Genomic DNA, 26,683 nt, shown 5'->3' on the forward strand with positions numbered 1-26,683 from the left:
CTACCTGGATACAGCCCATGGAGTGAACCCCATTGTCGTGAAACTACCATACAGTCTACAAGAAAAGTGGGCAGCATCAGTCTTAAGGTACAAAAGGGTGCATGACGTCACCTTTCCCCCATTTATTCATTTCTGCAGATTCATTGATGAACAGTCCCAGATGAGGAATGACCCCAGCCTCGATTGCCTGGAGTTCAACACTACAGCTTCAGCAACACCATCATCAAGATATGAAAGTGTCATGCATAAACACAGAGACTTTAAGAGCAGCGTGAGTGTTAGAAAGACTAACCTACCATCTTCTGCAGCACCCAAGGGTAAACAGTACAATACCTCATCAGGAGACAAATCCTTCAATCGTGAATGTCCCATTCATAAAAAACCACACTCACTGAACAAATGCAGAGGGTTTAGATCCAAAACCATACAGGAGCGCAAGAAAGTCCTCAGCGAGCTTGGGGTATGTTTCAGATGCTGCGCTTCATTGGAGCACATGGCTAAGGACTGTAAATCCATCATCAAGTGTGAGGAGTGTCATAGTGAAAGACATGCCTCAGCTATGCACCCAGTTCCACTCCCCAGAGACTCACCAGCTGCCGTCACCACCAGTTCTGCTCCAAGTCATGGCGGGGAGCCCCAGAACCACGCTAACACAGCCGCCTCTGTTTCCTGCTCATGTTTGGAAGTATGTGGTGAGGGCCGGTGTGAAAAATGTTGTGCCCGCATATGCCTAATCAAGGTCTATCCAGAGGGACTACCAGAAAAGGCAATAAAAATGTATGCCATCATCGACGACCAAAGCAACCGGTCCCTAGCGGGACCTAAATTCTTTGAAGCCTTTGGGATAAAGGGACCATCAGAACCCTACATCCTAAACACCTGCTCAGGCCGCATAGAGACTAGCGGCAGGAGGGCGCAAGGATTCATCGCTTCTCCCATCAGAGGGAATACAGAAATACCCCTACCAACGCTGATTGAATGCGATCAAATACCCAACCATAGGGATGAGATTCCTACCCCAGAAGCTGCATTTCACCAACCCCACCTAAGGCACCTTGCCAACGTTATCCCACCTATGGACAACAATGCCGAGATTCTACTCCTGCTTGGGAGAGACAATCTAAGGGTGCACAAGGTGCGTCAACACTGTAATGGTCCTGACTACGCGCCATATGCCCAGAGACTGGACTTGGGATGGGTAGTCATAGGAAATGTATGCTTGGATCAACCAAGAATTGACTCCTTTAAAACATACGTGCGTGCAGATGGACGCACGACTTGCATTAAGCCGTGTCCTCATCACTATGAAGTGAAGGAGAAGTCTCCAGACCTCATACAACCACCTGACATAATTTCTCCCCTCTTTGCTGACAACTTGGGGAGATCAGTCTTTCACACAACCAAGGATGGCGATAAAGTAGCCTTATCAGTAGAGGACAGAGAGTTCATCAAGATAATGGACAGTGAATTCTTTAAAGACGAAACCGATCACTGGGTTTCTCCATTACCCTTCCGAACCACCTGGGTAAGGCTCCCGGACAATCGGGAGCAAGCGCTATCCAGATTTAAATCTCTTCAGCGTACCATGAACAGCAAGCCTGAGACGAGAGAACACATTGTCGTCTTAATGACTGGAATGTGAAGAATGGAAGTGCTTGAACAACAGACAGCAGATTCCTATAAAAAGTCCTCTTGCTAACTTAAATCCAATTATGGACAGTTTTGGCCTGCTTAGAGTTGGTGGTCGTTTGAATCAAGCCCACCTAGGAGTTGCGGAACAAAATCCTGTCATTATTCCCAGCAAACATCATATCACTACCTTGCTGATCTGGCACTACCACAAAAGGGCTGAACGCCAGGGCAGACAAATCACTGAGGGCAAGTTAAGGTCTGCAGGTCTTTGGATTATAGGTATGAAGGGACGTGTAGCCCAACTACTGCACGAATGTGTGCACTGTCGTAAAGCAAGAGGAAAACAGCTACACCAAGAAATGGCCGACTTGCCTGCTGAGAGACTTTGTACAGAACCGCCCTTCACCTACACTGGTCTGGACGTTTTTGGACCATGGATGGTGTCCGCACGTAGAACCCGTGGCGGTCATGCAAACAGTAAACGTTGGGCTGTGCTATTTACTTGCATGAGTGTGAGAGCCGTTCACATAGAGGTGATAGAATCTATGGACACATCCAGCCTCATTAATGCCTTAAGACGGTTCTTTGCAATCAGAGGACCAGTGAAACAGTTGAAGATCTTCAGGAAGGGTGAGCTTAAAAGGTTTGCAAGGCCAATTAACAAACTCATTTTAGTATTGCCCATCGAGAACGTTCCTGACGGATGAAAAGGACTGAACTTGAACTTCGTGATCTACTCTACTACGAGTCAGGGAACCCGACTGTTATGTTTATTGCATTTTAACATGTTCTTTGTTGCAGGTTGTATCATATTTCTTGGACATTCGTCATAGTGAAATCTCCAAAGGAAATTTCAGACGGGGAGTGTGCTGTTCTCCTCAGTTATTTGTACATTGCACTATCATCTTACTTTCTCAATGTTGTTTCTATGCATTGTTGTACTGCTACCATCTGCTGGCCAGAATTTGCATGCCGCATGCTTTTGTTCATTGTTCCAGTCAGTAAAGTTTTGACATTATGGGCGTGGTTTTTTCACACTGTGTGTCTTGTCAGAGCTAGCAGCCATGTCAGTTCATTAAGGCTGTGTGACTGAAAACTCTCCTCATTTTTGGACTTGTGTAGGCATCAGTTTTTGACCAGCAGTTAGCCTCAGCAGTTAGCCTCAGGATAGACACCAACAGAACAGTATTGATACCACTACTACAGGACAGTATTGTATCACCGTTTATTGCTGTATCTGGATTGAATAAACCCCACGTTTGATTTCATCCTCATGCCTAAGTCTGGATTCATCTAACCTGAGCATCTGCCGGTCCTGTCTGCCCCACTGCTTGGATACGAAGGTAGGAAGTCACACAGCTTTTATCAGTTATACCTTCAATCGCCTTCATGTGGGGAGAGAACACCCTCACCCTTTCTTACATCACGGGGGGGGGGCAGAGCTGGGAAGCTGAAAGTGCAGGGTCTGGAGGAGGACCAAAAGAGGGCTGGAGTCTTCTGAATGCGGAGACCAGTGGAGGTGGAGATGAGGGGGTGCTACAGCTGCACAGAGAGATGCAGAATATGAAGAAGGAGTTCTGTCCTCCTCTCTCCTGCTGGTTGACTGCTGAGACGGGGTGAGGGAGATGAGGGGAGTGCTGCAACTGCAGGAGACATGTGAGGGCCACATGAAATGTCCTGGAGGCCTGGATTTGACCCCTGGGCCTTGTATTTGACACATGTGCCCTATATAGATTATTAGGTATAACTATAGGGGTCACTAGCAGGAGGAAGGAGACTACAACCAATAATAACCGAATACAGAGGCAATTATTTAATAAGATAAACAGTAGATACATTTATATAGTTCTACAGATACAACCGGCCCCTTGAGGGCAACCACAATGCTGATGCGGCCCATGATTAAATTGAGTTTGACACCCCTGCATTAGAGGAATCACCATCAAGAGGAAGGAGGTCCTGATTCCCATATACTGTAGATCTTTGGTTATCACTAGAGGGGATTCCAGCAGGAGGAAGGAGGTCCTGATTCTTCTATGTAGATCTTTAGTTATCAGTAGGGGGGTCACCAGCAGGAGGAAGGAGGTCCTGGTTCTTCTATGTAGATCTTTAGTTATCAGTAGGGGGGTCACCAGCAGGAGGAAGGAGGTTCTGGTTCTTCTATGTAGATCTTTAGTTATCCGTAGGGGGGTCACCAGCAGGAGGAAGGAGGTCCTGATTCTTCTATGTAGATCTTTAGTTATCAGTAAGGGGGTCACCAGCAGGAGGAAGGAGGTCCTGGTTCTTCTATGTAGATCTTTAGTTATCAGTAGGGGGGTCACCAGCAGGAGAAAGGAGGTCCTGGTTCTTCTATGTAGATCTTTAGTTATCAGTAGGGGGGTCACCAGCAGGAGGAAGGAGGTCCCGGGTGGTTTTAGGCAATTAGATATTCTCAATTTCTGCCTTTATATGACTGCATCTAAATACATGGGGGGAACAAGATGAAGGGGAACAAGTGCAATAGACCCACTTATTAACTCAAGGGGTCTAGAGGTCTGATGAGTTTTTATTATATGGAGGAAGACGGTGTAACATGGATAAACTGAGAATTTAAACACAGTTAATATGGATTGTGTTGAAGGAAACTGTTGTTGAAAATGTGTTGCAATTAATTTTTTCAACAATAATACAAGGGTGTGGTGGATTGCACAATACACTTTATAGAAGACTCATTGGTTTATTCATACAAGGACTTCTATGAGTTGTTTTTTACCTTGTCACTATTACTATTACTATTAGAGATCACTATTTAAGGATGTAAATTATATAAAATATCAAGACTACTGGAGCACGTTCAGATGACACATTGGAAACATGAATTGGAAAGTGATACGGTATATATACTGTATATGTTATTTATGTTAGTATAAAATGGAAGCACTTTATTTATGATTGCATATAGGATCATACTATATTGCACTTTTGCATTGGTATATTGAGTATGTAATAGAGCACTGTATGTATAATTACATTGGTCAGGGAAGATATAATTTACAGCAGCTTATGTGGGAAATTTAAACTTGAACACAGGTACAGTCAGGTCCATAAATATTGGGATTTTGACACAATTCTAATCTTTTTGGCTCTATACACCACCACAATGGATTTGAAATTAAAGAAACAAAATGTACTTTAACTGCAGACTTTCAGCTTTAATTTGAGGGTATTTACATCCAAATCAGGTGAACGGTGTAGAAATTACAACAGTTTGTATATGTGCCTCACACTTTTTAAGGGACCAAAAGTAATGGGACAAATGATTAACCTAATCAAATATCATAAATCAAACTTTCAATTTTTAATACTTGGTTGCAAATCCTTTACAGTCAATTACAGCCTGAAGTCTGGAATGCATAGAGAAATCACCAGATGCTGGGTTTCATCCCTGGTGATGCTCTGCCAGGCCTCTTCTGCAACTGTCTTCAGTTCCTGCTTTTTCTGGGGGTATTTTCCCTTCAGTTTTGTCTTCAGCAAGTGAAATGCATGCTCCATCGGATTCAGGTCAGGTGATTGACTTGGCCATTGCATAACATTCCACTTCTTTCCCTTAAAAAACTCTTTGGTTGCTTTCGCAATATGCTTCGGGTCATTGTCCATCTGCACTGTGAAGCGCCGTCCAATGAGTTCTGAAGCATTTGGCTGAATATGAGCAGATAATATTGCCCAAAACACTTCAGAATTCATCCTGCTGCTTTTGTCAGCAGTCACATCATCAATAAATACAAGAGAACCAGTTCCATTGGCAGCCATACATGCCTACGCCATGACACTACCACCACCATGCTTCACTGATGAGGTGGTATGCTTTGGATCATGAGCAGTTTCTTTCCTTCTCCATACTCTTCTCTTCCCATCACTCTGGTACAAGTTGATCTTGGTATATCTTGGAATAACACACACCTGGCCATGGAACAGCTGAGCAGCCAATTGTCCCATTACTTTTGGTCCCTTAAAAAGTGGGAGGCACATATACAAACTGTTGTAATTCCTACACCTTTCACCTGATTTGGATGTAAATACCCTCAAATTATAGCTGAAAGTCTGCAGTATAAGCACATCTTGTTTGTTTCATTTTAAATCCATCCTGGTGGCATATAGAGCCAAAAAGATTAGAATTGTGTCAATGTCCCAATATTTATGGACCTGACTGTATATAAAAAGTATATTAAATATGTCACCATATCTCATTGTCTGTTTTAACCCTCTAAATGCTGCACCAGTGCAATGTACGTGATTGCAAGGCAGTTGTGGTGTGGCCCTATACACCTAAATGGGTGGCGTTTGGTGGCGGTACTGCCCGCCAGATGTGACATGCTATTTAATTTGGTCATGGCCTGGAAGCATCACGGCCATGGCATGGGTTTCAGCGATCTGAAAGTTCGCACAGAATCGGATCGCACTAGTGTGAACCACCATGCGATCCGATTCTCCTGCAGACCAAAAAAAGGGTCCTGTGCGTGTTTAGTTACAAACTGTATGGCTGAATTTGCACCGCACAGAGATCGCATGTAATTTTAGGAGCAGTGCGCTCCGAATTACATGCGATCTCTGTGATCGCAGAAATGTGAAACGGCACTAAGTGATAATAAACACACTACAGAGGTGGTGGCCCCCCTCCAAGTGAAATAAACAAAACCATTAACAATCCTCACAGGTAATGCTGGCCATACACGCACAGAATTTCGGCTGTTTGCAGACTGAACGATTATTCGTCAGTCGAAAGCGAATTGGCCACTAACTTACAGAATAAACTCTTTTACATAATCGTTTTCATGATCATAATGATCGTTCGATAACATGCACAATACGAGTCAGAATATTATTTTCGTTTCAATTTTACCATACATGTAACAACTTTTGTATAAACGATAAAAGTTGTCACTATGGATCCATCGACATTAGCCGGGCACACAAACGAAATCGTCGGCAAACTTGTGTTCACTAACGGACCGATTTTCGAACGATCTTTCCTAAAACGACCATTTTCGCACGAAATTCTGTGCGTGTATGGCCAGCATAAATGTTGACTAAATAAAAAAATAAATAGACCAACAATCAATCTTCTGTGTAAAAATAGGCAAAAACCATATGAATATATAAGAAAGTAAGTACTCTTCTATGTCTATGTAATTATTTCTATACTAGCTGAGTAAATATATCAGGATGTTGTATGCGTTTTTATGCTCCCCTGGGAAAACACAGGATAGAAGAATTTTAGCTATGTCACAATTGTGTGTGAAGTGCTGCAATGGTACAAGAGGCTGATCACTGCAAACACACTTCCTTAGGGCTCAGTCACATCAATGCGGTTTATGGCAGCAAGCAATACCTGTGAAGTAGGAGTTCAGACCTATGGCGTTATATGCCGTGTGTTATGACAGTACGCTTCTTAACCACTGCATGCTGCAGTTTTGTGCAGGAACCGCAGTCTGTGCCATTGCATTCAACTGTACACTCTTTTGTATTTCTGCACTTCTGTGGATACCTGCAGAATGCAACCTTTAGATTTTTACTATGGCCCAACATGCACAACAGAAGTAAACTGAATGCATTTTTAACAGTGGATATGGGCCCTTATATAGAGTGCGGTAGGAGGCCCCCCATGAATTCCTTATGACTGAACTCAAACCACACTGGTTTTTAACACTTAAATGTGAAGAATCCAAAAGGGTCCATTTACACTTATGCACTGTGGCAACAAAACACATGGCAATGCATCTCTTTTATGTGAAGTGCCTTGTGGCGGGTCTCCAGACTTTGGAAGCAAGCCGTACACTTGCACAATTAACTCCTTGTAATCCGTAGCTATTCCATGTACGGGTCTCCACCAGGTCAGCAGTCCTGTTACCTCTCTCCCAGTAACAGCATTCTCTATGGTACTATTGGACACTGGAAACACACTTTATAACTCCATGCTTTTTCTCCTTCCTGGGGCCCCCTTTACATCCCTCTCCTGTGACTCACTCCAGGCTGGGTCCTTAGGTACTCTGTGCCGTGGGGGTCAGTTCCAGTATGTGATGAACCAGCTGCTAGTGAAGGAGCAAGCATAACACCCCTTCACTACCAGAGTAACCATCACCTTTGCCATATCACCAGTTTCCTGGCTGGTTGGCTGCTTTACTAAGTGACACAAATATGGTTGTCACTAGCCATAGCCATCTAACTTCCTTTGGACAGCTTACTGCTCGTTAGACCTCTATACTGTATCTTCTCTAACGTCAGTCCCCTTGTTGTAATCCCTGTTCTTTTGATATGCCAAGCATGAACCCCTTTAGAAACTTCAGATCAGGTAATAGGATGAATAAATAAAGATCGTTTACTGAAGTAGTTGCAGATAACAAGTAGCAGTTCTCAAAGACATTTTCCACACACTTTTCTATACAAAACTCTCTAGTGCCCATAAAGTGACTGTACCTTAGGCAGATGGCAAAGTCCATGAAAGCAATGCTTTCAAGGCACGAGTCTATTTAGGCAGTAAATCCACATAAAGCAGCAAGTAATCCCTTAAAGTCCATGATTTGGCAATAATCCACAAAAGACAGGAAGTCCATGACTGGGGACTATATGTACATCAATAGTATATAAAAGTGCAGCGCTAAATGGATGAGTGGACCATGACAGTTCACTTTACAAAAACAAATAAACCACAATAATTCAAATGTGACAAAAAATATGATCATAAATAATACAAGTCCCAAGTGTGAGGGTAAAGTGATAAATCCAAAGTGGTAGAAGTGATCACAAAGGTTGCCAGATCCCGACACCAATGGAGAAAAATTATATAGATAAGCGCTCACCAGATGTCATGGACCCACAATACCATATAGCATATGGGTCATATGAGGCTCACACAAGAGATCGTGGGTTACTCTCTATCAGACTGTACCCACGGATGTTCCAAAGGTAAGTATCAGATGGAATGAAGGAATACTGAAATTCTCGCTCAGCAAATGCCATAAAGATATAAACCAAAGGAAGAGAACATAGTGAAAAATAGATTTATTAATCAAGCAGAAATACCCTTACAAGCATCCACTGGTACAGACAAATGGTATACAATCAATGCAGGCTGTCTATAACGAGATTTGACGTGTTTTGTCGTATCAGACATTTTCAAAGGATATTGCCTTGTACATCAAGTTCTACAGGTTCTAGTCCCCACTAGGGAACTTAGTGAGCCCTATTTATATTGTATGCCCTGCAGGAAGTGATAACTTTCAGAAAATAGCGGAAAAAGTGTTAACCCTTCCTTCTCAAACACCACCAGCTCAGCAGGTCAATCTGAGGACACAGAGCAACATTAAGGCTGGCCATTCACAGAGCGAATTTCTTTCCTGCAACCACGGGTTACAGGAAAGAAATTCACTTGATTTCTCCACCAACACAGACAATGTTGATGCAGGAATCCCTCCTGCCAGGCCATTGTCTTCTCCTGGCGGGGGGGGGTGGGGTACATTCAGCCTGCCCATTAATGATTTGAACCGTGTATGGCTGGTTTAAGACATTGTAACAATTTGCACCCGGCTGACCTAAATAACCTGAGGACATAGACACAGTCAGAAAAATACATTAAACCTTCAGAACCCTCTTGGAAACACCTTCTTAAACGAATGGGCTGCAAAACTGTACCAGGAGAGCCAGTGCTGATTTCCAGATGTGCCCCATGGTCCAAAAACATCTGGTATACACCCATTCTCCATGCCCACCAAACTAGGATGTCATATACCACTACCAAAAGGAAGAGAAATGAGGCATCAATGCCTGTTACAGAAAATACACCAGCCCAGCAACCATTTCACAAGGACACTATTTGCATAGAATTTCTATTTACTTCCTAGTTTTGTACTGTTTTTTTTCAAGGTACTCTGATTTCTATATAAAACTATACTGGTAGTCTAATTGGCTTCACTTGGCCCTAGTTTGTGTGTACAAATATATGTGACGTCATATATTAACAACTTTTTTTGCTTTAAATGTAAAGTCTGGTAAAAAAAAAAATAACAGTATACATGTATTCGGTTGATAACTAGCAATTTAAAATGACTTACAAAGAGTTTATTGTTCAGCTGATATAATTAGGTTTCCGTATATACTATAATATGCTTTCAAAGATGTCATGACAAAATCTTTATTGGGTTTTTAAGTGCTATTTTTATCCAGCATAAAATTACATTATAATAGTCTGTAGGCACATTTCACAACCAGGCTCTTGCAGGAAAGTAGTTTATTGAATGATTAAAAATTGAACTGTGACTGACTGTACGTTTTACACTTTATACCAACCTATCTAACCTTTTTACCCTAGGGGAGCCCTTGAAATAATTTTCAGGTCTCAGGGAACCCATTCTAAAATTCATTTATTAGCAGTCAATAGGAGGAACATCTCTTGAAGTGGTGGTCAGTGGGAAGAATGCTCCTTACATTGGTGGTCAGTGGGAAGAATGAAAGGAAAAGGGGCATTTTATATGCCCCCTTTTCCTCATGGGAGAAATGGCAGGGTAGCAGCTTTAGATTTTAGTCAGAATTTAGGCGGGATAGTCTTGACAGGAATTTACCTCAGGGAAAGAGCGGGATCCTGCCTGGAGATAGTTCCAGGAGGTGGGATTAGGAGTATCCTGACAGGTGATAGGTCAGTTGTAGGGAAAGTTCTAGAAGGTATTAGGAGCCTATAAAAGAGCAGTGCGGTCTCTGAGGGGCTCATTCACCTCAGAGAAATCCTAGTGTTCGTCTCAAGTACTCCTCAGTTTTGCCTTTCCCCTCATCATGAGTTTGTTGAGGCAGCTTATTGAAAGGGCAGGGGAGGTAGGAGGAAAGGACTGGGTGAGACAGTGCCTGAATTTACCTCGGACGAGCACTTCAGGACCAGGTGGAGATGCTGCAGCAGCGATGTGTCGGACCAACCAACAGGATTCAAGCGTGCCGCCATTGGTGAATGCCGGGAGAGAGCCGGATGCAGAGGCGGAGGTTCCAGGTCGGGGCGACGTCACCTCCGGAGGCCGCGGGAAACGGAAGAGAATCCCGAGACAACGTCAGTCTCCATCGCCCGTAAGGTCACTTCCGCCGAAAGGCGCCGGGCGCCAACCGGGGCGCCGGCATGAAGCCCGGACAGCTACAAAGGTCAGCGGTGGGGAACCCAGCGGGGAGGATCGTTCGGCGAGTCAACGGGAGCCCCCCTCAGCTGCGGCGGCCGGGCAGTCAAGACGGAGGTCCCCGAGCAGTGCGGCGGAGAACGGATCGGAGAGCCGGATGGGAGGTCGCTCCATTCCGGTAATAGGAGCAGCCAGTGGGATCGATGAGCAGATTCTGGGACAGGGTGAGTATAATTTGCCTGTCCTATCTAGCATTATGGAATTGCTAGCTAAGCTCAGTAAAGATGTACAAGATTTTCAGAGTGGTAGACAGGCTCAGAGGAGTGTCAGTGAGGTATGGTTGCCATCTTGTGGCAATATTGCTAACTGCAGTTTAGATCAGAATACTACTATGTCGCCTTTTGAGGTAGCCAGGTCTCAGAATATCCCTGAGACCTGTTTGAAAGAGGCTTTAACATGTGATATTTCCCCCCTTGGTTTTCATTTACCCATAGCTTTAAAATAAAAGATTTGGAGGGGGGAATTTGTGGACATTCTGTCTCTTCTTCCGTCCGCAAAATAATTTCTGTTAAAAAGTGATAGGAAAGAGGAGAAGAAGGATGATAGAAGGAGACCGGTTTCCAAAAGTTTCAATAATTGGCTGCAGGCGTTTTGCATCTACGCTGCAGTCCTTTGTGGGAAGAGTGCTGGCTTATTTCAACATGTAGACATAATTTTAGAAGCCTATAAAACTTTAGTAGCTCTGTGTAGTTTGCTTATGATGAAGCTTTTAGGCAAAAGCTTGCCATACACAAACAATTGAAATGGGGGGTTAAGGACATTGGGTTATGGTTGAATCTGTTCCTTCCTCAAAAGCCAGCATTTAGTAAACAGCCAGTGACTCCCAATTAGACTACTACTTCCTTTCGGAAGGGAGTGTGCTTCAACTTTAATGAGGGACAGTGTAAGTGGGCATCAGCTTGCAGGTACAAGCACGAATGTGCTTTTTCCTCAGGGACGCACTCAGTAGTTAAATGTTTCAAAAAAATGTCCAGTGCTAACCTGCAACAGCCATTGGTTTCAAAAGGCCCAGTCCCCAGTGAAGTTGGAAAGCTTTGGCCATTCCTTCAGTTTTTCCCAGACAGGGAGACAGCTCGAATGCTAACTGAGGTTTTTCAGGAAGGTTTCATGTTACCTTTTTTCCAGGAACTAGTTGTACAATTTTGATAACCTGAAATCGGTTGAGAGGTACATGGATGTTGTTTTGTCTAAAATAGGCAAGGAGATTAGGGAAGGTAGGATTGCAGGTCCGTTTTCATCCCCCCCTTTTGCAAATTTTAGAATTTCCACGTTAGGAGTTGTGCCTAAGAAAGAACCAGGAACATTCAGATTGATTCACCACTTGTCATATCCAAAAGGGGAGTCACTGAATGATCAGATTTCTGAAGAAGTCTGTTCAGTATCATATGCCTCTTTTGAGGATACAGTGGTGATACTTAGGCGTCTTGGTCCTGGGGCGTTGTTGGCAAAGGCCGATATTCAATCGGCCTTTCGACTACTCCCTATTCACCCTTCATGTTTCCATTCTTTGGGTTTTTGTTTGCAAAAATGTTTTTATTTTGATCGTTGTTTGCCGATGGGCTGCTCGATCTCCTGCAGATATTTTGAATCCTTTTCCAGGTTTTTGCAGTGGGTGGTGGGTCAGGTCTCAGGTTCTGATGACATGATCCACTATCTTGATTATTTCCTATTTATGGGTAAAAAAGATTCTACCGATTGTCAGAGGTTACTGGAGACGTTTTTTCAGGTCTGTGCGGATTTTGGAGTTCCGCTGGCACTTGAAAAAACCATGGGCCCTTCCACTAGCATAGAATTTTTGGGTATCACTATAGATACCATTTCCATGGAATTCCGGTTACCTGCTGTGAAGGTGGATAGGCTTCGGACACTGTTAGCTGCAATGTAAAGGAATGCAAAGGAAGAAAAAGGTTTGTTTAATAGAGATGCAAGCTCTTTTGGGACAACTAGCTTTTGCAACTCGGGTTATGCCTATAGGAAAAGCTTTTTCTAGGAGGCTCTATAGGGCAATTTCAGGTTTAAAATCTCCTTCTGCTCATTTGAGAGTCACCTCTGAGTTGAAGGAGGATTTATTGGTATGGTCCCAGTTTTTGGTTCATTTCAATGGTAGGATTTTGTTCCAGGAAGAATTTGTCCTGGACAAGGACTTCTTACTATTTACAGATGCAGCAGGGTCAGAAGGGTTTGGGGCAGTTTGGCGCACACATTGCTGTGTTGGGTCCTGGCCACATCATTGGAAAGTGCAAGGGTTTATAAAGAATATCGTATTACTAGAACTTTTTCCCATTTTGGTAGCACTGGAAATTTGGAGAATACTAGTTAGGACTGACAATAAAGGTGTCATGTATGCACTAAACTGTTTGTCTTCTAAGTCTCTGCCCGTAATTGCCCTTATGACATATTTGATTTTTAAATGCCTAAATTTAAACATCTGGTTGAAAGCTAAGCATATAGCTGGCAAGGACAATGATGTGGCGGATGCTCTCTCTCATTCACAGATGGAGAGATTTTTCAGATTACTTCCAGAGGCAGATCCAGCTGGTGTTCCTTGCCCGACAAATTTATGGACGCTAATTTGAGTTACATTCCTGACTTTATACGAAATTCTGTGGCACCCTCCACATGGGCTGGGTACCAGTCGGCCTGGGTAATGTGGTTGGGTTTCTTGGATGGTATTGGAAAAGAGCGGTCTGCTTTTTCCGAGGGGTTGGTATTATTGTTTTTGGAAAAAATTAATGATAGCACAGTATTCATGTGCGCATATTCAGAAACTGTTGGCAGGTATCTCTTTCTTTTTAAAATTGAATGACCGACCACCATGTCTTTCTTTTTTTCTGTCAAGCAGGCGGTGAAAGGTTATAGGAGAAAGAATTTTAGAAAGGATGGGCGAATGCCGATCACACCTGAGATATTGGGTAACTTGTGCAAGGTGGCGTTTGAGGTATGTTACTCAAAATTTGAAGCCATCCTTTTTCAAACTGCTTTTTCAATTGCATTTTTTGCTGCAATGAGGATCTCGGAAGTTATTAGTCAACGACGGAAGGGTGTTGCTTTTACCCAGAGGGAAGTAAGAATTTTATTAGATGGTTCTAAGACCAGTTGAGAAAAGGGGTTTGGATTACCCTGAAATCTCTACGGGATTCCCCGATTTGCCCAGTTATGTTATTGAGTAGTTATGTTAGTTGTAGACCGGTAGGTAGTTTTGCCCCCCTTTTTATACATGAGATAGTTGTTGGTATGACGAAATATCAGTTTGAGAAAGTTTTTAAATTATGCATTGAAAAGTTGGGTTTGAGCAAGCAGAATTTTACCTCCCATTCTTTTAGGATAGGCGCAGCAAATGAGGCTGCTAGAGCAGGTCTGGAGCCAGCGGTCATCAAGAAGATGGGTAGGTGGAGGTCGGATTGCTACAAGTTGTACGTTCGTCCTAATTGTTAATTTTGATTTTTTCTAGGAGGGAAGAAAGTGGTTTGGATTATCGGCCACTCCTTTGTGTATTGGGCACACCAGCGAGCAAAACAGAGGGTATATTCCGAAAATCTGGGACTGAACCCGCAAGAATCTAAGGTTTTTTGGTGCGGTAGACGGGGTATGGTGTGGGACGATTTTTGGTTTGAAGTTTGTAGACTTTCTCAGGTTTTTCCTCCCACATATGTATTGATAGTACATCTGGGAGGGAATGATATAGGCCAGGTTAAGTCTTTAGACCTTATTTTTAGGATCAGGAATGATCTTTACAATTTTAGTTTGTCATTTCCTAAATCTGTAGTGATTTTTTCTGAAGTGGTGCAGAGATTGAGATGGTTGGTCTCCCCGTCTCTGCGTCCTTTTGAGAAAATAAGGAAGAGACCCAAAACTATGCCGGCCTGGCACTAACTGATAGAAGGTCAATCAGACACAGCTTAGGAAACCTAGCCCCCTGTTGGGGAATCCTAGAATTCCACAGAGCCCTGGCTGAGAATGGCTGCTTTATACCCTTACATTCCTTGGTGTCTGTGTGCATCCACTGAACATGTACAATGGCTTGCAGTGTCTTATTTACTGTATGTCAGCAGTGAAAGAGTTGGCTAGGTAGCCATTTGCTCTTCTTCATGCTGCTACAATAGGTATTTCAGCTCTAAAATAAATTTTTATACTCAGGCCCGGATTGACCATAGGGCAACCCAGTGGGCCAGGGCCATCAGGTCATATGTGCTAACAAGAGCTAGCTAATGCAGGGGTCCCTAACTCCCGATCCATGGCCTGTTGATGACCAGGCCACACAGCGGGAGATAAGCAAAGACCACAGTCCAGACAGGTCTAACACAGTCTGCGGTTGCCATTCACCTCCCACTATGCAACTATGCCTGTGTCTCCTCTTCTGGCTCTCCTGCCCCGCCAATGATGTCATCCTATCACCAGAGCAAGGTGCGGGAGGAGATGGAGTCTGCACAGAGAGTGGGAGTCTTTTCAGATTAACAAGTTGGTAATCGCCAGATTGGTAATATGATCCAGATCTGCAGCTCCTCCCACCCCCTGCTCTGCTGATAGGATGGCATTGTCGGTGGGGTGGGAAATCCTGGAGAGGACACACAGGCTGAATCCTGCCTCTGCCCTGCTGAAGGTAGGACTGTGCAGGGGAGTCAGAGAGTAAAAGGGGGCACTGTGATTAGAGAGAAAATGGGGGGGGGGGGGTGCATGACTGCAAGGGGCACTGTAAAGGGGGTGGGAGCTGCGATTGCTAGGGGCACTGTAATGTAAGGAGATCAGCTTTTTAAAACGAAATCCGGGGACATATTTTTTTTTTTTTAATGGCAAATGGCACAGGACTGCATATTACATAGAGCGCTGGGCACAGGACTGCATAATACACAGAGCGTTGGGCACAGGACTGCATAATACACAGAGCGCTGGGTACAGGACTGCATAATACACAGAGCGCTGGGCACCGGACTATATAATACACAGAGCACTGGCTACAGGACTACTGTACATATGATAAGATACAACTACATAATACAGTGAGCGCTGGGTACAGGACTACATAATACACAGAGCACTGGGCACAGGGCTGCATAATACACAGAGCACTGGGCACAGGACTACATAGTACATAGAGCGCTGGGCACAGGATTACATAATACACAGAGCGTTGGGCACAGGACTACATAATACACAGAGCGCTGGGCACAGAACTGCATAATACACAGAGCGCTTGGTTTAGGACTGCTAAATACACAGAACGCTGGGCACAGGACTACATAATACACAGAGCGCTGGGCACAGGACTACATAATACACAGAGCGCTGGGCACAGGATTACATAATACACAGAGCGCTGGGCACAGGACTACATAATATACAGGAGGATGTTAGGTCTGCCCTCATATCCATAGCTCACCTCTGCACCCTTCTCTCACAGATTATCTCTGCAGCCACATCTTAGCCCTTCCCCCACAACAGCTAAACTCTCCATCTCTCCATGCAGCTGCATCAGCTCTGAAACCCACTCCCCCACTGCCCTCACCTATGTACAAACAGACGCCCCCCATCTGCTCACCTTCCAGTCTCAGCCCTCCACACAGTCAATATTTGGCTCTGTTTCTTCTCCAATGAACAGCAGCAGGAGCGGCAGTGAGATTGTCCAGCAGGGGGCGTCTGCATCTGAGCCACCAGGCTGTTACTCAGCCAGCATTAATGGGATGCCCTGTCTACATTAAAGAGGTTGTAAACCCAATTTTTTTTTTCACCCTGAAAGAGAAACACATAATGAGCTAGTATGCATCGCATACTAGCTCATTATGAAATACTTACCTTAGAACGAGCCCCCACCGTGCCGCCCGCTTACCTCTATGACGGGCGACATGTTCAGTCGCCCGTCTTCCAGGATCGCGGCATCCGGCCATCTGATTGGCCAGAGTCGCGGTGATGTCACTCCCACGCACGCGCGCGGTAGCCGACGGTCACGGCACAGGGCTCTGAAGGAACGGCACCAGCGGCCATTCCTTCAGAGCGCATGCGCCAGTGATGTCACTGGCTGCATGTAAGGTAAATATCTCCTAAACGGTACATGTTTAGGAGATATTTACAGTACCTATAGGTAAGCCTTAATATAGGCTTACCGATAGGTACAACTTGCAGAGGAGGGTCTACTTCCTCTTTAATCCAGCCCTGAATCTGGGGAAAAAACAGGGGACAGGCTTGGACCAGGGACAGTGTCCTCAATCCTGGGACTGTCCCTGGACCCCGGAGACATCTGGTCACCCTACTGTAATGTAAAAGGGCACTGTAGTCACTACAATGCAGTCCCCTTTATATCACAGTGCCCCTTTACATTACAGTATGAAGGACGGACTCCGTAAATATCCCATTACCAACCGCCCCTAAGAACGACAACCCACCTTCCCCCAACCCCGGTCCCTGGAAAAAAAAATGTAGTTGTCTTTATTTGTAATTTTGATTAAAAAAATAAAATAAAAAATGGACTGCTCAGTCTAAATTGCCCGGGCCTATTATTTGTTTAAATGCCTACAGCAAATGTACATCTTTCCTGACAGACTCCATGGCAGCATACGTATGAGTTAACCCCGCCTCCACTCCTCCCCACTCCCATAAATCTTTGCTCTGAGCCAGAGGCCACGTTCCTTTTTTGTCCTCCTCCCAAGGACCAGAATGGTTGAAGTCTTACCTTGGATGAAGTTTCCACAATCGAGGCCTGGTTGTTCGGCAAGCTGTGCCCCGGAAGACGTGTGGAGTCTCCAGCAGTCCCCAGCTATTAGCGGGGTGGAGAAGAGCGATGAATTTGGTGCCATGTTGAGTCTCCAGCAATCCCCCGCTATTAGTGGGGTGGAGAAGGGTAATGGATGAAGTGCCATGAAGAGCTTAAAGCGGAGTTCCGGCCTCGGGGGTCAAATTTAGATAAAAATACCCCCGGGACAATCGGGGGTTGGAAGATTCCACAATGGATAGCCTCTGAACTGTCCCGGGTCGCACTTACCTGTAAGAAGAAATATTTACCTTGAAAAGTTCTTCTCCAGCGCTGCCATCTCAGGTGTAGGCAGCTGAAGCCAGCGCGTCCTCTTCTGCGGCCTTTTCTGTGACATCGGAGTCTCACAATGCACTGCACCGGCCCCGCTCGTCACTTCAGGTGCAAGTGCGGCATCCCTGCACAGCTTCTGGGGCCGGTGCAGGCGCATTGACTCTTGGGAGCGATGACGTTCGGCTCCCAGGAGTCATCGCAAGCTGTAAGTGAGAAAGTGGAAGGAAGGTGAGTATATTTTCTTCAATATCAAGGTAAGTGACCAAAAAAAAAAAAAAAATTGGGAGCATCCATTTGGGAGCATCAATTGGGAGCATCCTTTTCTTTCAGACCTACTGCATTTTTCCTAGAGTGGCCCACCCCAACACATGTAAGCAGTGGCCCTAAAGAATTCCCAAATCATTTTACATGCCAGGGGGAGCAATGCAACAGCATCTATGCCCAAAAAAATAATTTGACACCATAGGCATGCGCACAGGGGTGTGCTAGGTGGGCCTGGGCACACCCAAATCGCCCCATGCAGTGCAGATTCCCCTTACTACCCTGGTCCCCACCCATCCCCCTGTGCAGCGCTGCCATCTTCCTTCATCTTCTCCTCCACCAGCTGCTGCTGAGGAGAAGAGAAAGGGGCCTGTAAATATGTAATTTATTGGCCCCTTCCCTTACTGAATGAACACTGTGAGTGATAGGTACCGTGTGTTTGAATTTTGGAGTGCATACCCTAATGCAATAGGCTGATCACACCTATGTTTGACACAAAGCAATCAACTAAACCCAACATAACTTTGAATGCCTATCCACACTGGTCTGATTTATTGCAGCATGTTAAAGCGGTGTTCCAGCCTCCCCTCTCCCCCTCCAAAAATTAAAAGTAGCTACATACCGTAGCTGCTGACTTTTAATATTAGGACACTTACCTGTCCTGGAGTCCAGCGATTCCATTTTTTCCAGTGTTTCCATCAGCTGTCGGGTGCTGCCGCCTTGCGGCCTCACGGGCTGGTCCCCAATGCGCATGTGCAAAGCGCGCTGGGCATTTGGATTGGCTCAGCGCCGGGTGAAGGAGGAGAGGGCCAAACATTCGAGGGACAGCTCCGCGGCGCCGTCTCCCGGAAGTGGGGAAGGGTACCTGTCAAAAACAGGTACCTGTTCCCCCCTCCCCCCTGAAAGGTGGCACCGGAGGGGGGGAGAAAACAAATGAGTGGAAGTTCTACTTTTGGGTGGAACTCTGCTTTAACACACATTTTATTTTGAATGGGTTGCCAATGCACTGAAATGCATCATTTAATTGACATGCAGTTTTTTAGTGCTTCACATCTGTGCCTTGCTGGGCACTACATAACAACTACTTTGCGGGGCGCTGCCTTAGTGCATTGGGGTGCCATTCCAACAAATGGCAAAGCACCTAGTTGTGTACGTCGCCAGCAATGCAGACTCTGGATCAGCTGCTCAGATCATTGCAATCCTCAAGCAGCAAATCTGTCATTTATATATAGGAATCATGTCATGACTTGTATCCCATAACAGGATTAGGTCCAGATGCTTTCAAAGCAATTGAGTTTGTTAAATCAGAACAGATGTGTTTGTGGAGCCACCTAGTGGATGGAATTTTTATGATTTGAGTACAGCTTGCATGTCTGCTGTCCTGGCTGAGCTATGAAGTGAAAGGCTGTGGAACCAATGACTGACAATAGACTCCTTTATCTATTAGTAGTAGACCTTCACCACCTAAGTCCCGGAAGGTTTACCCCCCTTCATGACCAGGCCATTTTTTGAGATACGGCACTGATTAACTTTAACTGACAATTGCGCGGACGTGCGACACTGTACCCAAGTACAATTTATGTCCTTTTTCCCCCACAAATAAAGCTTTCTTTTAGCAGTATTTGAAAACTTTTGCGGTTTTTATTTTTTTGCGATATAAACCAAAAAAAACGGACAATTTATTTAAAAAAAAACTATTTTTTACTTTATGCTATAAAACATATCCAGTAAAAATAAATGTAAAATATCTAATTTATTCATCAATTTAGGCTAATATGTATTCTGCTATATATTTTTGGTAAAAAAAAAAAAAAATCCCAATAAGCGTATATTGATTGGTTTGCACAAAAGCTATAGTGTCTGCATACTATGGGATATTTTTATTTATTTATTTTTTTTACTAGCAATGGCGGCGATCAGCCATTTGTAGTGGGACTGAGATATTGCGGCAGACAAATTGGACACCTAACTTTTTTTAGGAGCAGTGACACTAATACAGTGATCATTGCTAAAAAAAATTCACTCTTACTGTACTAATGACACTGGCAGGGAAGGGGTTAACATAAGGGGGATCAAGGGTTAAGTATGCTCCTAGAGAGTGCTTTCTAACTGTGTGGCGGGTGGCTTAACTGGAGGAAGACAGAGATTCCTGTTTCTGCTTAGCAAAAACACAAGATCTCCATCTTCCTCTCTGACAGAACGGTGGTCTGCCTTGTTTACCTAGGCAGACCGTAGTTCTGCCTCTCCTGTGAATGATCAGCGGGTCCTGGCGGACATCGCTTCCAACGGACACGCTGATTGGCTCCCACTGTGTCTAATCACAGCAGGAGCAGGTCACCAGCGGCGAGCGCGTGCCTCAGACCCTGTGCACAAAATCATGTACGGGTTGGTAATTTCGCGCATGCTCCTGTCACTGGCGGAATGATACCAAATTCACTCTGCCTGTAACAGTCACAGGAGCGATACAGGAAACATCGGCTCTGCCCTCTACTGCAATCGCATGCTTCCTGTCACACTGATGCTGGGGGATGGTGGGTCGGAAACCAGCCAGGAGTACCAGTACCCGCCTGCAGTACCCACCAGCAGTATCCGCCAGCAGTACCCACCAACAATACCAGCTAGCAGTACCCACCAGCACTACCCACCAGCAGTACCAGCCAGCAGTACCCGCCAGCAGTACCCAACAGCAGTACCAGTCAGCAGTACCCACCAGCAGTACCAGGCAGCAGTACCAGCCCTATAGGACTGCCAGCAGCAGCCACCAGCAGCCACCAGCAGGAATCCGGAGGAGGAAGTGAAGATTGAGTTCAGCTGAGGTGCACATAAACTGCAGTGCATCCGTGTGAAAGCAGCCTTAGGCTCAGTACAATCTGGTTCACCTGTCTGTTTTTCAGGTGGACCTATTCGGGCCCTCCATTCACCTCTATAGAGCGGCAGATGTAAATGGACTTGTGCCCGTTTACCCCCGCCTATCTCCAATTCGATCTATTTAAAAAAACAGATCCCCTTCTGTCTGGGCGGATCAGATCGGAGAGCCCATAGAGTAGAGCGAGCTGTATCTAAGTCTGCTGTTCATATGCTGAGTGAACACAGGCCTGTCATCTGCTTGCTCCACTCATTGTGGCCCGCCAGCAGTTACCAAGTCGCTAAAGTGGCCCTCGCTTCTCAAAAGGTTGAGCTTACGCAGGTTATTATTGGTGTTGTATTGGCACCAATACTATGGGTTATTACTGTGTAAACTGGCACCATTACTAGGGGCTATTACAGGCATAAACTGGCATCAATACTAGAGGCTATTACTGTGTAAACTGTAACCAATGCTAGGGGTTATTACTGCATAAACTGGCACCAATACTAGGCTTTATTACTGTGTGAGCTGGCATCAATACTTGGCTTTGTTACTGCGTAAACTGGCACCAATACTAGGGGTTATTGCTGCGTAAACTGGCAATAATACTATGGGCTATTACTGCATAAACTGGCACCAGTACTAGGAGCTTTTACTGCCTAAACTGGCACCAATACTAGGGGTTATTACTGTGTAAACTGGCACCAGTACTAGGAGCTATTACTGTCTAAACTGGCACCAATTCTAGGGGTTATTACTGCCGAAACTAGCACCAATACTGGGGGCTATTACTGCATAAACTGGCACCAATACTAGGGGCTATTACTGCATAAACTGGCACCAATACTAGGGGTTATTAGTGCAAAAACTGGCACCAATACTAGGGGCTATTACTGCATAAACTGTTTGCTGAAATTGCTTTAAACTATAAAGAAAAGCACTTAAGAGTTTTCCTCTTTCTCAGGTCTGGAGCAATACCTGACGAAAAAAGCAAAACTCTTGAAAGCTTGTCTTTAAGTGTTAGGTTAGGACAATAAAAATATATCATTGCATACTGCATTACTCTCGTATTTTGTAACCTTATACATATACATATATATATATATATATATATATATATATATATATACACACAGTATATACACACACACATATACACTTTTTTCATTTTTTTTCAGTGGTAGGATTTAGTGGTGAAAATTAGGAGTGTCCCCTCAGTTTTGACTGTGGTATCTTATGTGTCCCCCCCCCCCCCCCTATATATTGTTCCTAGAATCGCCACTGATTGCCTACATCTTTTTTTTAAATTGATGGCCTTAGCCTAATGTCAGGAACCATGAATCAGACTGAGACAGAAATTTCAGTAAAAATCACAACTTTAATATAATAGTAAAATTAGCACAGATCAAGAACATAGTCAACACATTCGGTTCGGAAGCCAAAATGGAAAATCAGACAAGCCAGTGATCAGGGAGCCAGAAATCAGCATAGTCAGAAGCAGAAGGTCGGAATCCGGAACCAGAAAGGCCATCAGCTGGACAAAGTCTTTAACAGGAACACAGCTGAGAAACTCAGGATATCTTGACAAGGCGAAGATAGGAAAGGAATGAACAAGGCAGCCTAAAGCCTAGTACACACGCAACGAATTTCCGCTGACCGGCCGTCCGTCTTTTGTCCAGAGTTGTGTTTTGTTGATTGGAATGTGCCTAGACTGCACATGAATTTTCCCGCACGACAAAATTCTACTTCAGAAGTGATGTGATGTGTTGGTTTGCTTTCTTTGTGTTCTTTCTTCTCTGAGCATGCCCAGTCTTGCTCATAAGATTTTTCCCCTATCGAAATCTGTACTGACTGCATGAAAATCGGACGTGTTTTGACGGAGGACAAAAATGTTATAGCCTGCACACCAGAATTTTTTCGGCCGAAAAGTCGGAGTCGGTTGTCGGAAGCATCATACTAACAAGCCGAAAATCGGCAGATCGGTCGTCGGACGAAAATTCCCGACTGAATTTCGACGCGTGTGTACCAGGCTTAAATAGCCAGAAGGGACAGGCTGTAGGCGGGACTGATGCGCAGATAATGATAATCAGGTGAGCCACTGAGGAAACAATGAGTGCTGACAATTAACTGACAACTGAGCAGCCTGTGCACAGAGAAGAAAGCTGCTGAGAGCCCAGCCCTGAGGCTCAGTTCACATTGGTGCTATGCGGGAAACCCTGCAAATCCACTGCGGGTTCCCGCATCGCACCCAACTCGCAGGCAGATTACACTGCCATATGAGAACCACTGGGAGTGTCAATACAAAGTTAATGACACCCCCAGATTGGTTTGCATATCGGAGTGCAAACTGTCAATTCGGACAGGAATTAGATCGTATAGGTGTGAACACCCATGTGATCCGATTCTGGTTCAGACCAAAAAAAGGGTCCTGCACGAGTTTGGTCTAAATTCGCATCGCATAGACATCGCATGTAATTTGCACAGCAATGCAGTGTGAATCCCATGCGATGTCTTCCATCGCACCAATGTGAACCGAGCCTGACACTTATCCACACCCCTGATGATGTCATACCTTTGACGAAACCGGTCGGGTGAAACCAATCGTGACCCTACCACGCCCCCAATAGCTGGCTACCAAGGATCTCCATACTGCAAGAGATGTTTGCTCGCTCTTAGCTGTTTTTCACATGCCTTGATGCTCTACTAAAAACGTGAGTGCACTGTTTGCTTTTACTTGGAATAAAAATTTTTAAAATGGAGTTACGCTATGTCCCTGCATATATTTTTATCTTTTGACTTTATGATGTGGATATCGTGTGTGAGTGCATAGAGAGACACCTTGTGGCTTATTGCGGTATTACCAACAAATTCCATTGCCTGGATATAGAGGATAGATGCTGTATCTGGATCCATAAGGAAATATCCGGTGACTATCCCTGGTTTTACACATAAGCTCGTTTTGGTCAGCTCATTAGGTTGAGAGACCATATAGCTCTGGTAAGCAGCCATCTTGTTTTTTGTATCTGGTGATCTGCACGTCAGTGTCTCCCCTATCTTCTTAAAAAGTGTCATCTGGATTCAGCCTCTGGGACCTTTTTTTGGTTGATTTCTTCTGAACACCATTTTCACGTTCTAAAGCTACGGACTTTATTGGGACTTAAAACACCCTTTTTTCTTCACACTGATAATTCATAATTTGTGTGCACATTTTTGCTTTTCATTCTAGATTGTATCATATATTAAGTATTTGATAGATCAGCACTTTTCCATTTATTTGGGAGATTTCTTTTGTAGCGCAGCACATTTTTTGATTGCACACTTATCCGGACATGTTATGGGGACAATACAAGAAGAGGATCTGTGCATACAGGATCAAACAGTCTTTTTACACAATGCAGAGAATTAACCCCTTAGGTTCCATAGTGAGTGTACCAAGCATGTTTTACTGCATATACAGACAGATTTTACTGTTGTGGGATTAGTAACACGGTAAGCGATATTAAACTCAAAGTCAAAAATATAATAAATTGCAGGTTACCAGTCATTAGATGTGGTGCTGCAATAGTTTTCTTTTCTTAGGTTTTTCCCTCTGTTTTCACCTGGTGATCTTCCTGTATTGGAGTTGCCCCACTCTGGATGAAGGAGAACAGGGGGCACCTTTAAGCCCCGTACACACGTACTGATCGTCGGCCGAACGATCGGCCGACTTTTGTCCAGGGCTGTCGTGTCTGTTGAAAACTGCAAAAGACTGCACACGAATTTTGTCGGCCAACAACAGCCGACTGCAGAAGTGATGTCATGTGATGGTTAACTTTCCTTGTCTTTTTTCTTTTCTGAGCATGCCCAGTCTTGCAAATCTGCTGTCTGTCGGCCGAAATCTGTACTGACTGGCGAACAATCGGCCGTTCTGGTGTTGGCCAACAAAAATTTTAATGCCTGCACGACAGATTCTGTTCGGCCGAAAATGCGCTGTCGGCTGTCGGAAGCATCATACTAACAAGCCTACAATAGGCCGATCGGTCGTCAGACGTAAATCGGTATGTGTGTACGGGGCTTTAGACAGCAGCATTATAAGTGTGTGGGGAGTGTGCGGGAGATGTACTAGCAGATTTAGATACACTAAGCAAATTGAAGCCAAACTCCAGCTAACATATTATAAGCAGTTACAGCAACAGATTTATTTTCTTTTTTGCATAAAGGTTTTACATGAATGAATAAATGCTGAGCATTGTAAGCACCCTGTCAGTGGTAAATGGTTTGTCTCATCCCTTTAACAGCTACATCGATAGGACAGCTTGTTCTGTTGAAAAACAACAGACTTACTGGCTGGATCATATAAAGAAAATAAAGCCTTAAAAGAAAACGAATGCAGCCATCACATCAAAGAATTGGTAAGCTGCAAAATAATAAATGTTTGCTTTTGGGTTTAATACTTTTTTAAACTTGTCATACTTCACAGCTTGCATATTACTGTCAGTCTAACGCTGACCATACATTAAAAAATATTATTGTACAGTCTCCTCTACCCTACGTTCACACCTATGCGGTTTTTTGTTTTTTTTTGCATTTTTGTGCATTTTTCGTTTTGCAGAAATGCACTACAGTCCGTTTTAACATGATTTCCTATGGTACACATTCACATTTATGCACTTTTCAGCCGGTGCCTTTTTGGAAAGGGTGGAGGACTATTTTTCCTGCAGCAGATTGTGTTTTGCGTGTCCCTGGCTTCCCTGGGCCGTTCCTTAGCAACCAGCTATATACAGTGTTTTTAAAGGGACCAAAAAAAAAAAACATGCACGCACAAAATGCAAAGTGCGTGAAAAATGCATGCAAAAACGCAGGTTTAAAAACACAAAATGCACCACAAAATGTGCCTTAAAAAACGTACCAACTGCATAGATGTGAACCAATACTCAGATCTACCATTAACTACGTAATGCAAAGCCTGCCTGATTTGGTAAAGTGATTGTAGCCATATTAGTGCACCTGTCTCTTTAATTTGTTACAAATGAAATAGATTGATAAATGATAAAGAAAGGTGCAGCACTAATCAAATGACAGAAAGTCCACATCCAAAGAGAGAGCATAAATCAAATCTTCAATCCATATTGTGAGGACCACCACCGACACCCAATCACACAGCCTCTTTCCATATGCCACAGACCCTTACTACAAAGGTCTATGGAAGCGGTGTATTATACAATAGGCACAGGTGATAGTGGAATCCTTCGATGCTCCTCCTTAAAGCGGAGTTCCAGCCATTTCACTCACCTGTCCAACGGTCCAGCGATGCGGCCGCCCAAAGCCTCGATCCTCTCCCTCGGTGCCGGCATCACTGCTGTGGGCACCCGGCTGTGACAGTTTGCGGCTTCACAGCCGGGTACGCACTGCGCATGCGCGAGTTGCGCTACGCGCCGTGATTGGCCGGCAATCTTCTGGGACCTTTGACATGTCCCAGAAGATTGCAGGGAGGGAGGGGGAGAGGAGAACTTCCGCTCAGGGCGCCGCGGCGCTCCGAGCGGAAGTGGGAGCGGGTACCTGTCAAAACTAGGTACCCGCTCCCCCCCAAAAAAAATGACATGCCAAATGTGGCATGTCAGGGGGTTAGGACCACCTAAAGCGGAAGTTCCACTTTTGGGTGGAACTCCGCTTTAATGATCCTCTCCGCAATCATAGCATCTCATGTGGAAATAAATGAAACACTTCTCATGGTGTAGATGTCGTAAACAGATTTATTAG

The sequence above is a fragment of the Pelophylax lessonae genome, assembly GCF_965119305.1.
Source record: "Pelophylax lessonae genome assembly, chromosome: 4".
Taxonomy (NCBI): Eukaryota; Metazoa; Chordata; class Amphibia; order Anura; family Ranidae; genus Pelophylax; species Pelophylax lessonae.